The sequence below is a fragment of the Delphinus delphis genome, chromosome 11 (genome assembly GCF_949987515.2).
Source record: "Delphinus delphis chromosome 11, mDelDel1.2, whole genome shotgun sequence".
NCBI lineage: Eukaryota > Metazoa > Chordata > Mammalia > Artiodactyla > Delphinidae > Delphinus > Delphinus delphis.
In genome coordinates this window covers 19,947,868-19,961,528 of record NC_082693.1, presented here as the reverse complement: position 1 = coordinate 19,961,528, position 13,661 = coordinate 19,947,868, and the positions used below count along the sequence as shown (strand labels likewise).

Sequence of the window (13,661 nt, the reverse complement as noted above, 5' to 3'; positions counted from 1 at the left end):
AGGCTACATATTAGATGCAGTAAATGAAAAGTACTATATAAAAAACAGTTTCAAAGAGCAAAATATCCTTTAGTAGGCACAAATGATGCAGAAAAAGTTTAGTGTTCACACACTTTCTCTTTGAATTTCTTCAGGCTAGATACACCACGCATGCAGTTTTATTTTATTTTTTTATTTTTAAAAAATTAAGTATAATTGACCTACAACAGTATGTTAGTTCCAGGTGCACAACATACTTGTTTGATATTTCTATACTTTACAAAATCATCACCGTAATAAATCTAGTTACCATCTTTCACCATATAAAGATATTACAATGTTATTGACTATATTCCCCACGCATGCAATTTAAAATTTTAGGATTTGTGTTTGGAGGTGCCTGAGATAGCCAGCATGTGCATCATTTCTCCACTTAATTTTCTGAATAGATGAGTGTGCTTAAACAAGAGGGAATTGGAGGAAAAGTGTTAGTGTGTTGTAGAGAATACTAAGGTCTAAGGTCCTCCAGCAATAAAGAGTAGTACTGAAAAATACTGCTGCCGGTAGAAGAAACTAAATAGAAATGTGTGTGTGTCATATATGTGGATATACATGTAATTACTTTTATTTATAAGTTCACACATACATATATATAATTAAAAATATCTGTATTATATTTTATCATTTTTTATTTTATCCTATATCTGTGCTATAGATCTATCATTACTAAATGTAAAATCCTGCAAACTAGGGAAAGTTTGCCTGTTTCCAGTTCTATTGATATATTATGTCAGTGGAATTCCATATTTTACCTTTCATGGATGTGAAGACCTGACATATTCACGGGAAGAGGAAAGAGCCCAGAAAATGGAGCAATAGGCCAGTGGCATGACCAGCAGCAACGCATCCTCCAGTTTCTGGAGATCAGATTTCCCTACTTGACTGCTGCCGGCTTCATCCCTCTGTCAGGTCAGAGCTACTTTGCAGCCAGTAAGTAAGATGCAGCCACAGAAACAGCCTAATGCACCTACAGATAAGGGTTAATGTGTACTGCTCTTTCCCTCAGAGATTTTGTTAGCGGCATCGATAGTACAGACTGTTTCAAATGGTTGGATGCCGAGCATTGAAGACTGCATTTCGTGAGCCACATGTGAGCCGTAGAAACTGGGAGAGCCTCTTGCTTCTCAGAGTGTGAGCACTTGCTGGGAGGTGCTCACATTTGCTTGTGAAATAGTCCCCTCGGGGTTCAAGAGGCAGAAATGAGAAACCAAAAGGGTTTTCTTAAAGTGTTTCCATGCTTCCAAGAAGAGAGCATTACCTTGGCTATTAACATTAGTGACTGAGGCAGAAATCAGGTAGAGAGAGAAGAGATAGAAAAAGAGCTTTATCCTGGTGCTGTTTAGTCAGGATGCTGTTGGAATGTTTTGGAAGAAAACCCCGTGAGTTACTGATGAGGCAGCTGTAAACAGAGGAAGTGACAGATGTAATGAAAGTCTCAGGGCCTGTCGTAGAAGAGGTCCTGGTGTTGGTTGCCTGAGCATTATGTACACGAAGGCAAGCAGATGGATATGTTTGATCAAATTCTGTGAGGTCCCTACATCAGAATTCTGTTCAGCATGCTGAATCTGCAGTTACAAACGCATGTATTTCTGATGCTTTTGCAGGAGCATCTTCCATGTCTTATTTTTTTGGTGGGACTTAAGGTTGTTGGGATAATGTTAAAATGGCACTTTACTATTTAATGCAGCTATTTCTATTGTGTCACTATTTGTTGTTGTGTCATGGTGATTTATTTCACTAAACACACTATAAGACAATCATAAGAGATAAATGAAGTTTGATAATGTATGCCATTTTGGGAGGATACATGTTAAAGAACTTAGTGAACCACCCAGTTTTCATAGTAAAGTAGAACAGTATAATTTAATTGTCAAGAACTGGGGTCAATATGCTGTGTCAGCAGGGTGGTGGTGTGACTCCCCTTGGCTTAAAAAAATTAGAATGAAAGTGGAAAATCAGTAAAGCTTCACAGTCCCGCCAGCCCACTTTATGGGATATTAATATATGTCTCTAAATTACAAAATCCATGAAGTTTCTTTTCTTCTAATTTTTTGGTTCATCAGTTCGTGTTTTGGGCCACTTAGCAGCCCTCCATGTGTTCGTACCCTTCTTCCGTCTCTGACGGAGTGTCCAGAGGTGTTCGTACGTTGTGCTGAAGATTCATTTTGTAGATACAGCCATTACCATGTAAGTTTTAAAAGAACTGTTATACTAGCTTTACAGAACATAATAGTTTAGGTTAACTGATGGCCAGTGCAACCACCTGAACTTTCAGGTCACAAAAATTAGAAAGTTTTGTTGAGAACCAGAGGTAGTTTTACCTTGACGTGAGGGAAGCTTAAGTCCATTCCATGGCGTTGGTTGAGTCCTAGTTAAGTGATCACATGGACATGTGTTTTTGTTAGATTTGCCTAATGATTAGTATCACTATTTGTATTCCAACTTTTTTTGAATTTTATTTTATTTTTTTATACAGCAGGTTCTTATTAGTTATCCATTTTATACATGTTAGTGTACATATGTCAATCCCAATCTCCCAATTCATCCTATCCCCCCCCCGCACCGCCACTTTCCCCCCTTGGTGTCTATACGTTTGTTCTCTACATCTCTGTCTCTATTTCTTCCCTGCAAACTGGTTCATCTGTACCATTTTTCTAGGTTCCGCAGATATGCATTAATATACAATATTTGTTTTTCTCTTTCTGACTTACTTCACTCTGTATGACAGTCTTTAGATACATCCATGCATCTACAAATGACCCAATTTTGTTACTTTTTATGGCTGAGTAATATTCCATTGTATATATGTACCACATCTTCTTTATCTATTCATCTGTCGATGGGCATTTAGGTTGCTTCCATGTCCTGGCTATTGTAAATAGTGCTGCAATGAACGTTGGGATGCATGTGTCTTTTTGAATTATGGTTTCCTCTGGGTATATGCCCAGTAGTGGGATTGCTGGGTCATATGGTAATTCTATTTTTAGTTTTTTAAGGAACCTCCATACTGTTCTCCATAGTGGCTGTATCAATTTACATTCCCACCAACAGTGCAAGAGGGTTCCCTTTTCTCCACACCCTCTCTAGCATTTGTTGTTTGTAGATTTTCTGATGATGCCCATTCTAACTGGTGTGAGGTAATACCTCACTGTAGTTTTGATTTGCATTTCTCTAATAATTAGTGATGTTGAGCAGTTTTCATGTGCTTTTTGGCCATCTGTGTGTCTTATTTGGAGAAATATCTATTTAGGTCTTCTGCCTATTTTTAGATTGGGTTGTTTGTTTTCTTAATATTGAGCTGCATGAGCTGTTTATATATTTTGGAGATTAATCCTCTGTCCATTGATTAGTTTGCAAATATTTTCTCCCATTCTGAGTGTTGTCTTTTCATCTTGTTTGTAGTTTCCTTTGCTGTGTAAAAACTCTTAAGTTCCATTAGGTCCCATTTGTTTATTTTTTTTTTATTTCCATTACTCTAGGAGGTGGATCAAAGAAGATCTTGCTGTGATTTATGTCAAAGAGTGTTCTTCCTATGTTTTCCTCTAAGAATTATATAGTGTCCAGTCTTTCATTTAGGTCTCTAATCCATTTTGAGTTTATTTTTGTGTATGGTGTTAGGGAGTGTTCTAATTTCATTCTTTTACATGTAGCTGTCCAGTTTTCCCGGCATCACTTATTGAAGAGACTGTCTTTTCTCCATTGTATATCCTTGCCTCCTTTGTGATAGATTAGTTGACCATATGTGCGTGGGTTTATCTCTGGGGTTTCTATCCTGTTCCATTGATCTATATTTCTGTTTTTGTGCCAGTACCATATTGTCTTGATTACTGTAGCTTTGTAGTATAGACTGAAGTCAGGGAGTCTGATTCCTCTAGCTCCATTTTTGTCCTTCAGGACTGCTTTGGCTGTTTGGGGTCTTTTGTGTCTCCATACAAATTTTAAGGTTTTTTGTTCTAGCTCTGTAAAAAAATGCCATTGGTAATTTGATAAGGATTGCATTGAATCTGTAGATTGCTTTGGGTAGTATACTCATTTTTACAGTGTTGATTCTTCCAATCCAAGAACATGGTATATCTCTCCATTTGTTTGTATCATCTTTAATTTCTTTCATCAGTGTCTTATAGTTCTCTGCATTGAGGTCTTTTATCTCCCTAGGTAGTTTATTCCTAGGTATTTTATTCTTTTTGTTGCCACGGTAAATGGGAGTGTTTCCTTAATTTCTCTTTCAGATTTTTCATCATTAGTGTTTAGAAATGCAAGAGATTTCTGTGCATTAGTTTTGTATCCTGCAACTTCACCAAATTCATTGATTAGCTCTAGTAGTTTTCTGGTGGCACCTTTAGGATTCTCTATGTATAGTATCATGTCATCTGCAAACAGTGACAGTTTTACTTCTTCTTTTCCAATTTGTATTCCTTTTACTTCTTTTTCTTCTCTGATTGCCATGGCTAGGTCTTCCAGAACTATGTTGGATAGTAGTGGTGAGAGTAGGCATCCTTGTCTTGTTCCTGATATTAGTGGAAATGCTTTCAGTTTTTCACCATTGAGAATGATGTTTGCTGTGGGTTTGTCATATGTGGCCTTTATTATGTTGAGGTAGGTTCCCTCTATGCCCACTTTCTAGAGAGTTTTTATCATAAATGGGTGTTGAATTTTGTCAAAAGCTTTTTCTGCATCTATTGAGATGATTATATCATTTTCTCCTTCAGTTTGTAATATGGTGTATCACATTGATTGATGTGCATATATTGAAGAATCCTTGCATCCCTGGGATAAATCTCACTTGATCATGGTGTATGATCCTTTTAATGTGTTGCTGGATTCTGTTTGCTAGTATTGTGTCGAGGATTTTTGCATCTATATTCGTGAGTGATATTGGTCTGTAATTTCCTTTTTTGTAGTATCTTTGTCTGGTTTTGGTATCAGGGTGATGGTGGCCTCATAGAATGAGTTTGGGAGTGTTCCTTTCTCTACAGTTTTTTGGAAGAGTTTGAGAAGATGGGTGTTAGCTCTTCTCTAAATGTTTGATAGAATTCACCTGTGAAGCCATCTGGTCCTGGACTTTTGTTTGTTGGAAGATTTTTAATCACAGTTTCAATTTTATTACTTGTGATTGGTCTGTTCATATTTCTGTTTCTTCCTGGTTCAGTCGTGGAAGGTTATACCCTTCTAAGAATTTGTCAATTTCTTCCAGGTTGTCCGTTTTATTGGCATAGAGTTGCTTGTAGTAGTCTCTTAGGATGCTTTGTATTTCTGCAGTTTCTGTTGTAACTTCTCCTTTTTCATTTCTAATTTTATTGATTTGAGTCCTCTCCCTCTTTTTCTTGATGAGTCTAGCTAATGGTTTATCAATTTTGTTTATCTTCTCAAAGAACCAGCTTCTAGTTTTATTGATCTTTGCTATTCTTTTCTTTTTTTCTATTTCATTTATTTCTGCTCTGGTCTTTATGATTTCTTTCCTTCTGCTAACTTTGGGTTTTGCTTGTTCTTCTTTCTCTAGTTCCTTCAGGTGTAAGGTTAGATTGTTTATTTGAGATTTTTCTTGTTTCTTGAGGTATGCTTCTATTGCTCTAAACTTTGCTCTTAGAACTGGTTTTGGATCATAGTGTTTTCAGTGTCATTTGTCTCTAGGAATTTTTTTATTTTCTCTTTGATTTCCTCAGTGATCTCTTGGTTATTTAGTAATGTATTGTTTAGCCTCCATATGTTTGTGTTTTTTATGTTTTTTTCCCCTGTAACTGATTTGTAATGTCATAGTGTTGTGGTCAGAAAAGATGCTTGATATGATTTCAGTTTTCTTAAATTTACTAAGGCATGACTTGTGACCCAGGATGTGATCTATCCTGGAGAATGTTCCGTGCGCACTTGAGAAGAAAGTGTAATCTGCTTTTTTTAGATGGAATGTCCTATAAATATCAGTTAAATCTATCTGGTCTATTGTGTCATTTAAAGCTTCTGTTTCCTTATAAATTTTCTGTTTGGATGATCTGTCTCTTGGTGTAAGTGAGGTGTTAAAGAAAGTCCCCCACTATTATTGTGTTATTGTTGATTTCCGCTTTTATAGCTGTTAGCAGTTGCCTTAAGTATTGAGGTGCTCCTCTGTTGGGTGCATATATATTTCTAATCATTATATCTTCTTGGATTGATCCATTGATCATTATATAGTGTCCTTCCTTGTCTCTTGTAACATTCTGTATTTTAAAGTCTGTTTTATCTGATATGAGTATTGCCACTCCAGCTTTCTCCTGATTTCCATTTGCATGGAATATCTTTTTCCATCCCCTCACTTTCAGTCTGTATGTGTCCCTAGGTCTGGAGTGGGTCTCTTGTAGACAGCATATATATGGGTCTTGTTTTAGTATCCATTCAGCAAGCCTGTGTCTTTTGGTTGGAGCATTTAATCCATTCACGTTTAAGGTAATTATCGATATGTATGTTCCTATTTACCATTTTCTTAATTGTTTCGGGTTTGTTTTTGTAGGTCCTTTTTTTCTCTTGTGTTTCCCACTTAGATAAGTTCCTTTAGCATTTGTTGTAGAGCTGGTTTGGTGGCGCTGAATTCTCTTAGCTTTTGCTTTTCTGTAAAGATTTTAATTTCTCCATCAAATCCGAATGAGATCCTTGCTGGTAGAGTAATCTTGGTTGTAGGTTCTTCCCTTTCATCACTTTAAATATGTCCTGCCAATCCCTTCTGGGTTGTAGAGTTTCTGCTGAGAAATGAGCTATTAACTTTATGGGAGTTCCCTTGTATGTTATTTGTAGTTTTTCCCTTCCTGCTTTGAAGAATTTTTCTTTGTCTTTAATTTTTGCCAATTTGATTACTATGTGTCTCGGCGTGTTTCTCCTTGGGTTTATCCTGTATGGGACTGTCTGTGCTTCCTGGACTTGGGTGGCTATTTCTTTTCCCATGTTAGGGAAGTTTTCGACTATAATCTCTTCAAATATTTTCTCGGGTCCTTTCTCTCTCTCTCTTCTGCCTCTGGGACCCCTATAATGCAAATGTTGTTGCATTTAATGTTGTCCCAGGGTCTCCTAGGCTGTCTTCATTTCTTTTCATTCTTTTTTCTTTATTCTGTCTGCAGCAGTGAATTCCACCATTCTGTCTTCCAGGTCACTTATCCGTTCTTCTGCCTCAGTTATTCTGCTATTGATTCTTTATAGTGTATTTTTCATTTCAGTTATTGTATTGTTCATTTCTGTTTGTTTATTTAGTTCTTCTAGGTCTTTGTTTAACATTTCTTGCATCTCCTTGATCTTTGGCTTCCATTCCTTTTCCGAGGTCCTGGATCATCTTCACTATCATTATTCTAAATTCTTTTTCTGGAAGGTGGCTTATCTCCACTTCATGTAGTTGTTTTTCTGGGGTTTTATCTTGAAAAAATAAAGATAAGATCTGGTACATAGCCCTCTGCCTTTTCATCTTGTCTTTCTGTGAATGTGGTTTTTGTTCCACAGGCTGCAGGACTGTAGTTCTTCTTGCTTCTGCTGTCTGCCCTCTGGTGGATGAGGCTATCTAAGAGGATTGTGCAAGTTTCCTGATGGGAGGGACTGCTAGTGGGTAGAGCTGGCTGTTGCTCTGGTGGGCAGAGCTCAGTAAAACTTTAATCTGCTTGTCTGCTGATGGGTGGGGCTGGTTCCCTCCCTGTTGGTTGTTTGGCCTGAGTCAAGCCAACACTGGAGCCTACGAGGGCTCTTTGATGGGGCTAATGGTGGACTCTGGGATGGCTCACACCACGGAGTACTTCCCAGAACTTCTGCTGCCAGTGTCCTTGTCCTCACTGTGAGACACAGCCACCCACCTCCTCTGCAGGAGACCCTCCAGCACTAGCAGGTTGGTCTGGTTCAGCCTCCTCTGGGGTCACTGCTCCTTCGCCTGGGTCCCAATGCTCACACTACTTTGTGAGTCCCCTCCAAGAGTGGAGTCTCTGTTTCCCCCAGTCCTGTCGAAGTCCTGCAATCAAATCCCGCTAGCCTTCAAAGTCTGATTCTCTAGGAACTTCTCCTCCAGTTGCCAGACCCCCCCGGTTGGGAAGCCTGATGTGGGGCTAAGAACCTTCCCTCCAGTGGGTGGACTTCTGTGGTATAAGTGTTCTCCAGTTTGTAAGTCACCCACCCAGCAGTTATGGGATTTGATTTTATTGTGATTGAGCCCCTCCTACTGTCTCACGTGGCTTCTACTTTGTCTTTGGATGTGGGGTATCTGTTTTGGTGAGTTCCAGTTTCTTTCTGTTGATGATTGTTCAGCAGTTAGTTGTGATTCCAGTGTTCTCACAAGAGGGAGTAAGAGCATGTCCTTCTTCTCTGCCATTTTGAACCAATCTCCAATGGTCTGTATTCCAACTTCTTCTCCATGACTTTTCACCTTTATGTATCATGTTGGAATAATGTGGGCATTTGGGGATCATGTAAAGGAAAATTGATTTGGGGATACACTTTGTTTAGGTTGAGTGGGAAATATTTACATCATCCACAGTCATTTTCATTGCTGGTTATGTTATTCGTAGCTGTTCCATGATGGGAATGGCTCCTAAGAATGATCCTATTGCTGGCTCGCCTGACAGTATAACTTGAAGTTGTAGGGTCAAAGTCACACCATGTTATAGTATCTGTCCCCAGATACTGTAAATATGTAGACTGTGGAAGAGAAACCGTGTTTGAATGTGTGGAGCCAGAGGCTAATCTGTGGAAAGTTCCTCCAAATCCTATATCTCATAAGAAACTTGATAAAGGTTTTCATGAATTTGATACAGTATGAAAATTTTACGTGGCCTTACCAAAAACAAGTTGTAAAACTGAAAGGATCCTTTCTCAACTATAACAACAAGGAGAACAATAAAATTCTGTCAACAAAGCCATTGGAAAGATTAAATTACCTTTCTCTTGTATCTATAATTTTCTCAATGAAATTATTTCTGTAAAATTCTACTTTGTACACAGAATTCTCTCTGTGAAATTATGGGTACTGTGAAGAGATCATGATTTTGTGTTTCTGTAAAGAAGGCTTCCCAAATCATGTAAGTTTCAGGCCTCAGAAAACTTGTATCCTCCCCTAATGTGGAAACATTTTGCAACACTTGGATAAATGCTACATACCTAGTGATCATTATATTGGTTCAAAAGTGTGATGAATCAACCATATCCTCAGATGTGCTTTAAATAGTGAAAAGCACTTGCCACATGGCTAGGGATTTGTTTGAATTAAGAGAGTATCCTAAGGGTGATTCTGAGTACTTTTTAAAAATCCTGGTGAAAATTTTATTTATGCAGCTTTAGTTGGTTTTTCAAGTAATTAAGCCTCAAGTATTAGTTTCCTTTTTAGTCAAATTCTGTAGAAAAAATTCCATTTTTTCACCCCTAAAATCATCCCTCAATTTGATAAGATTCAATAATATTAATAATATTGACGTCAGTGATTCTGATCCTGGACTGTCATTGATCTTGGTACCCTGTCCCACTGCTCACTTCTCCCTCAGGTGAGAACTGGAAAACAACTGTATTTGAAATGCAAGAAGCTATTAGCACCTTTTCTTTTCCTTAGTTCCAATCCTCACTTGCACCTCTTACTTAGATTTCTTTAGTTGTCACCAAAGACAGAGCAGGCACTCCCTAAATGTTTGTTGGATGAATTACAGTAATTTATTTAGCTGTGTGTTACTGCTACCTTCACCTCCACTAGACCACTGGCAGCTATAGGGCATATTCTTCTCCATTTTTCCCAGTAACCGTCCTAGTGTCTTTAGTCTAGTGACACTAAATACATGCGGCGGTGATGGTGGTGGTGTTACTGTCGTTTAAAAATCATACTCTAACCAACCAGGAATACTGTAGTAATATTTTGCTCTTTTGATAGAGAAACTCCTTGTTACCTCACTTCCCAGTTCTGAGTATTGTCCACTAAACCATACTGAATCTCTATGAAAATGTATATGAATGTACTATACCATAGAAAGTGTTGCAACTGGACTCAAATCTTGGGCATGATTTTCTTGAATTTCTTCTGTTTTCAGTTCCTATATGCACTCTTTATGTGAGTAAGCTGAACATTAGCACATTTAGCTACATCTCTTCATTTCTATTCTACAGCAATAGCTCCTTAGAGTAATATCTGAAGTTATAGTAATTTTCTTCATATCAGAGAATTTCTAACTATGTTAATGGAAGTTAGACTGGTTGCAGAGACATTCGTGAGAACTACCTATGCTGTAACATTTAAACAATTTATTTGATCTCTCTTTAGCTTACCTGCTCATGCCTTTGGAACATTGGTGTTGACCTTGTTGGAACTTTGTCTATAATCATGATAAGTCTTTCAATAGACTCTAACAGAAAATGACATTTAAATTTCCAAGTGATTTATTAACCCTTTAAATACTTTGTGATGTGCCGTGTCCATCTTAGCAAAGAGATACTCTTGTGACACTATTTTTATGTATTATGTCCCTGAATGCCCAATGCTTAATGACTTCAGATTTTTTTAAAATAATAAAAGAAGAAGAATAAATGTGTAAATAAGAGATAATAGTAGCATTGCCTATTGCCTGATAAAAAATGAGGAATAATTTTTGAGGACAGCAGGGGATAATAAAAGTTCATTAGCTGTCGAGCTGCCGCCCTGTTTTTTCAAAGCAGCTATGTGACTTTTGCCTTGTGTCTGGGCTTCCATCTCCTCACATGTAAAAATCAGGAAATGCATTACCCCTGTTTCTTCACCTGGACTACCCCTAATCATCCTTCAAGATTCATTTCAGTCATCCTGTTGTTTGGAAAGTTACTGCTGACTCCCAGGGGTGGCTGGGTCCCTTCCCTGTGCATCAAAGCCCGTATGGCATTCTGTTGAAGTTATCTATTTACTACTTTCTCTCCCTCTTTAAAGCATGGGTCCCTCAGGGCCAGGGACCATACCTTTGTACCACGAATATGTGGCTCAGAGTGGAACACATAAAAGGAAGTTGATTAAAAAGACAAGCCAAGTTCACATTCTATCTATCTCTGAAACTAGGTCTTGGCTCCGACACCAACTGGTTATGTAGCCTTGGCCAAGTTACTTAATTTGCGTAGGTCTTTGTTTCCTCCTGTAGAATGAGGATAATACTGGCTGCCTTACCAGTTTCAGAATAAACTAATAAGTAATGTTTGTTAAGCTCCTAACAAAGTGCCTGGCATATAGAAAGCACTCAGTTAATGCTATCAGTATTATTATTAGCCAAATACATTTTTTTTGAGATAAACTTAACTTTAATGAAACTTAATGGTCATTTCTTTCTGTTTACTGACTAAGAAATAAAAACAGATCCTTTTAGGCTTCTGAATTTAGATATGGGGCAAAATGGCCATCTGTTACAAGAGTATGCTTAATGTTGCTTGTGTGCATCGTTAAGAACTGTGAAGGGTCTGAGATATTTACCCTATTTGCAAGCTAATACATTAGCCTGCCACAGTTTCACAGATGTTGGCAGAACACGGAAATCCTGGATCAGGGACAAAGGGCAGTTATCACTCACAGCAATAGTAGTAGCCAGTGTATTAGCATTTGTACCAGTTCCCTGAACCCTAAGTCCCATTCAGTGATTCAGACAGAGCCTGGTGAGGTTTACACTTCAGGGGGAGAAAATCTGAGCTTAGGGAACCTGACTCTTTTGTATCAGGCAGTAAGCATACCTAATCTTTGCCACTAAGTAAACATCATCCCTATGACACTGGACAGTAGACAGACCTGCCCTACGCTCTGGAGGGAGACTCTACCTCTGTCTTCTAAGGCTTTCTCTCTAAAATATCCTTGAAAAGGTAGTTCTGAAGAAAGCTAGTTGGTGCCTTTCCTCACGAGAAGTACAGAAATACAAAATACCTTTAGAGAATGGTCTTTTAACATGGAAATTTGTATCTAGTGGGTTTGTAGCTTTCTTCAGATTCTTAAAGGGATACGTGAACTTAAAAAGGTTGTTTTTAAATCCCTTATTCATCGTTCAGGTGCTAACGTATCTGAAGACACCAAAAGGTAAAGACTAAGGAAGCAAAATACTACATAGGAGATACCATGATGCTTCTTTATGATTGAGGCAACTTGCTGCCCCAGAATCAGGGCCTTTATCTGGCTCATATTAAGACTGGAACTAAGTCCGGAGAAGGTACCCTGGACCTTATCCAGAGGAAACAGACTTGAGAGCCCTTGCTTCAGAAAAGATTGTAACAGGACAAGAGCAAAGAGTGACAGCCTTCTCTGCAGAAAGGATATTATTACTTATTATAATGCTTATTGAAATAACTTAGCACATAAAAAGATAACCAACTTTATTTTTTAGATTGGATGTGCAATTGTTGTGATTTTTTGATGTAAGCTGTACATAACAGGAAAGTCAAATGTTACTCCCTTAACTGAAATAAATTTCCATTTTCATTTCATATTATTGAAATGTATGCTTCTGACTTTCTCCATTTGCTTCACTTTATTTTCAACGTTTTTATAAGCAAAGTGTTCTAAATACCATGACGAATTATTTTATGATGCATTTATCTCAGTCATGGTGACCTCTGTCACTTGAACCACTGTTCAACATATTGCCAAAGAGCAAAGATTAAGGCATAGGGCATTTTGTGGAATTAGTGACGACCCAAGAGCTGATAGCCTAATGCCAAACCAGTCATTAGAACTCAGGAAATGTTACAATCTGAAAGCATTATTGCGATTATGTAACAAAAATAAGAGACAAAAACAGATGGCTTAAATAAAAATACTGCTAAAGTAGGGTTTCTCAACCTCAGTGCTATGTACATTTCGGACGGGATAATTCTTTGTGGTGGGGAGCTATCCTCAAATGTCCTGCAAGAGTGTAGATGCATCCCTGGCCTCTACCCACTAGCTACCAATAGTGTCCCCTGCAGTGTGACAATCAGAAATGTCTGCAGACATTGCCAAATGTCCCCCGGGGCAAAATCACCCTTGGTTGAGAAGCACTGAGAAGCTATTTCCGTTTTTTAAAATGGGAACATCTATCAGTGAATAAGAAGGTAAATAGAGAGTGTAGTATAATCCTGGTAAACGTTCACAGCTCCAGAAGTAAATTAATGCTTCCATAGTTTGAGGGATTGCAAAATGACCTCTCTATACTGCGTGTAATCTGTTACAGAGCATGGGTGGGAAAGAAAGAAGACAGGTTTTGGGTTCTTGCCTTTCTTACGTTGCTTTGTAGTTTAGTGATTTGGGTCATGTCATAATTTTTCTGATTTTTTTCTTTTTAATCTGTAAGAGAGGGATCATCCCCTGTCATTCGTACCTTCAAGAATTGCCATGAGGATCAGATCTGATAGTTTAAGTGAAAATGCCTTGAAAAGTCTAAAGAGCTCTATAATTGTTAAGATGAGAAAAAGTAGAATGATTTTGTTTTAAGAATTTCTTGAAAATTTTAGAGCATTCCTTGAAATAACTAGCGGAACCCCGGGGCATAACAAAAAAGGATTTGAGAATCACTGCTTTTGAAGCTGCCCTTTAGCCCTGCTTAGCTCACTTTTCTGTGTTCTTGGTTGCCATGTGCTGAGTGGCTGTGACAGAAGGCATGGTTGAAGGAGTAGTGGAAAGGCTGGGCTGACAGCAGCAAGGAAGCAGCACTCAGTGTTCAAAAAGCATA

General features: G+C 38.1%; 1 protein-coding gene across 8 annotated transcripts in view; it reads left to right on the top strand.

Moving 5' to 3' along the window:
• Positions 1-13,661, top strand: part of SOX5 (SRY-box transcription factor 5) — a 989,998-nt gene that overhangs the window by 240,711 nt on the left and 735,626 nt on the right. The gene's annotated exons all lie outside the window — the stretch shown is intronic.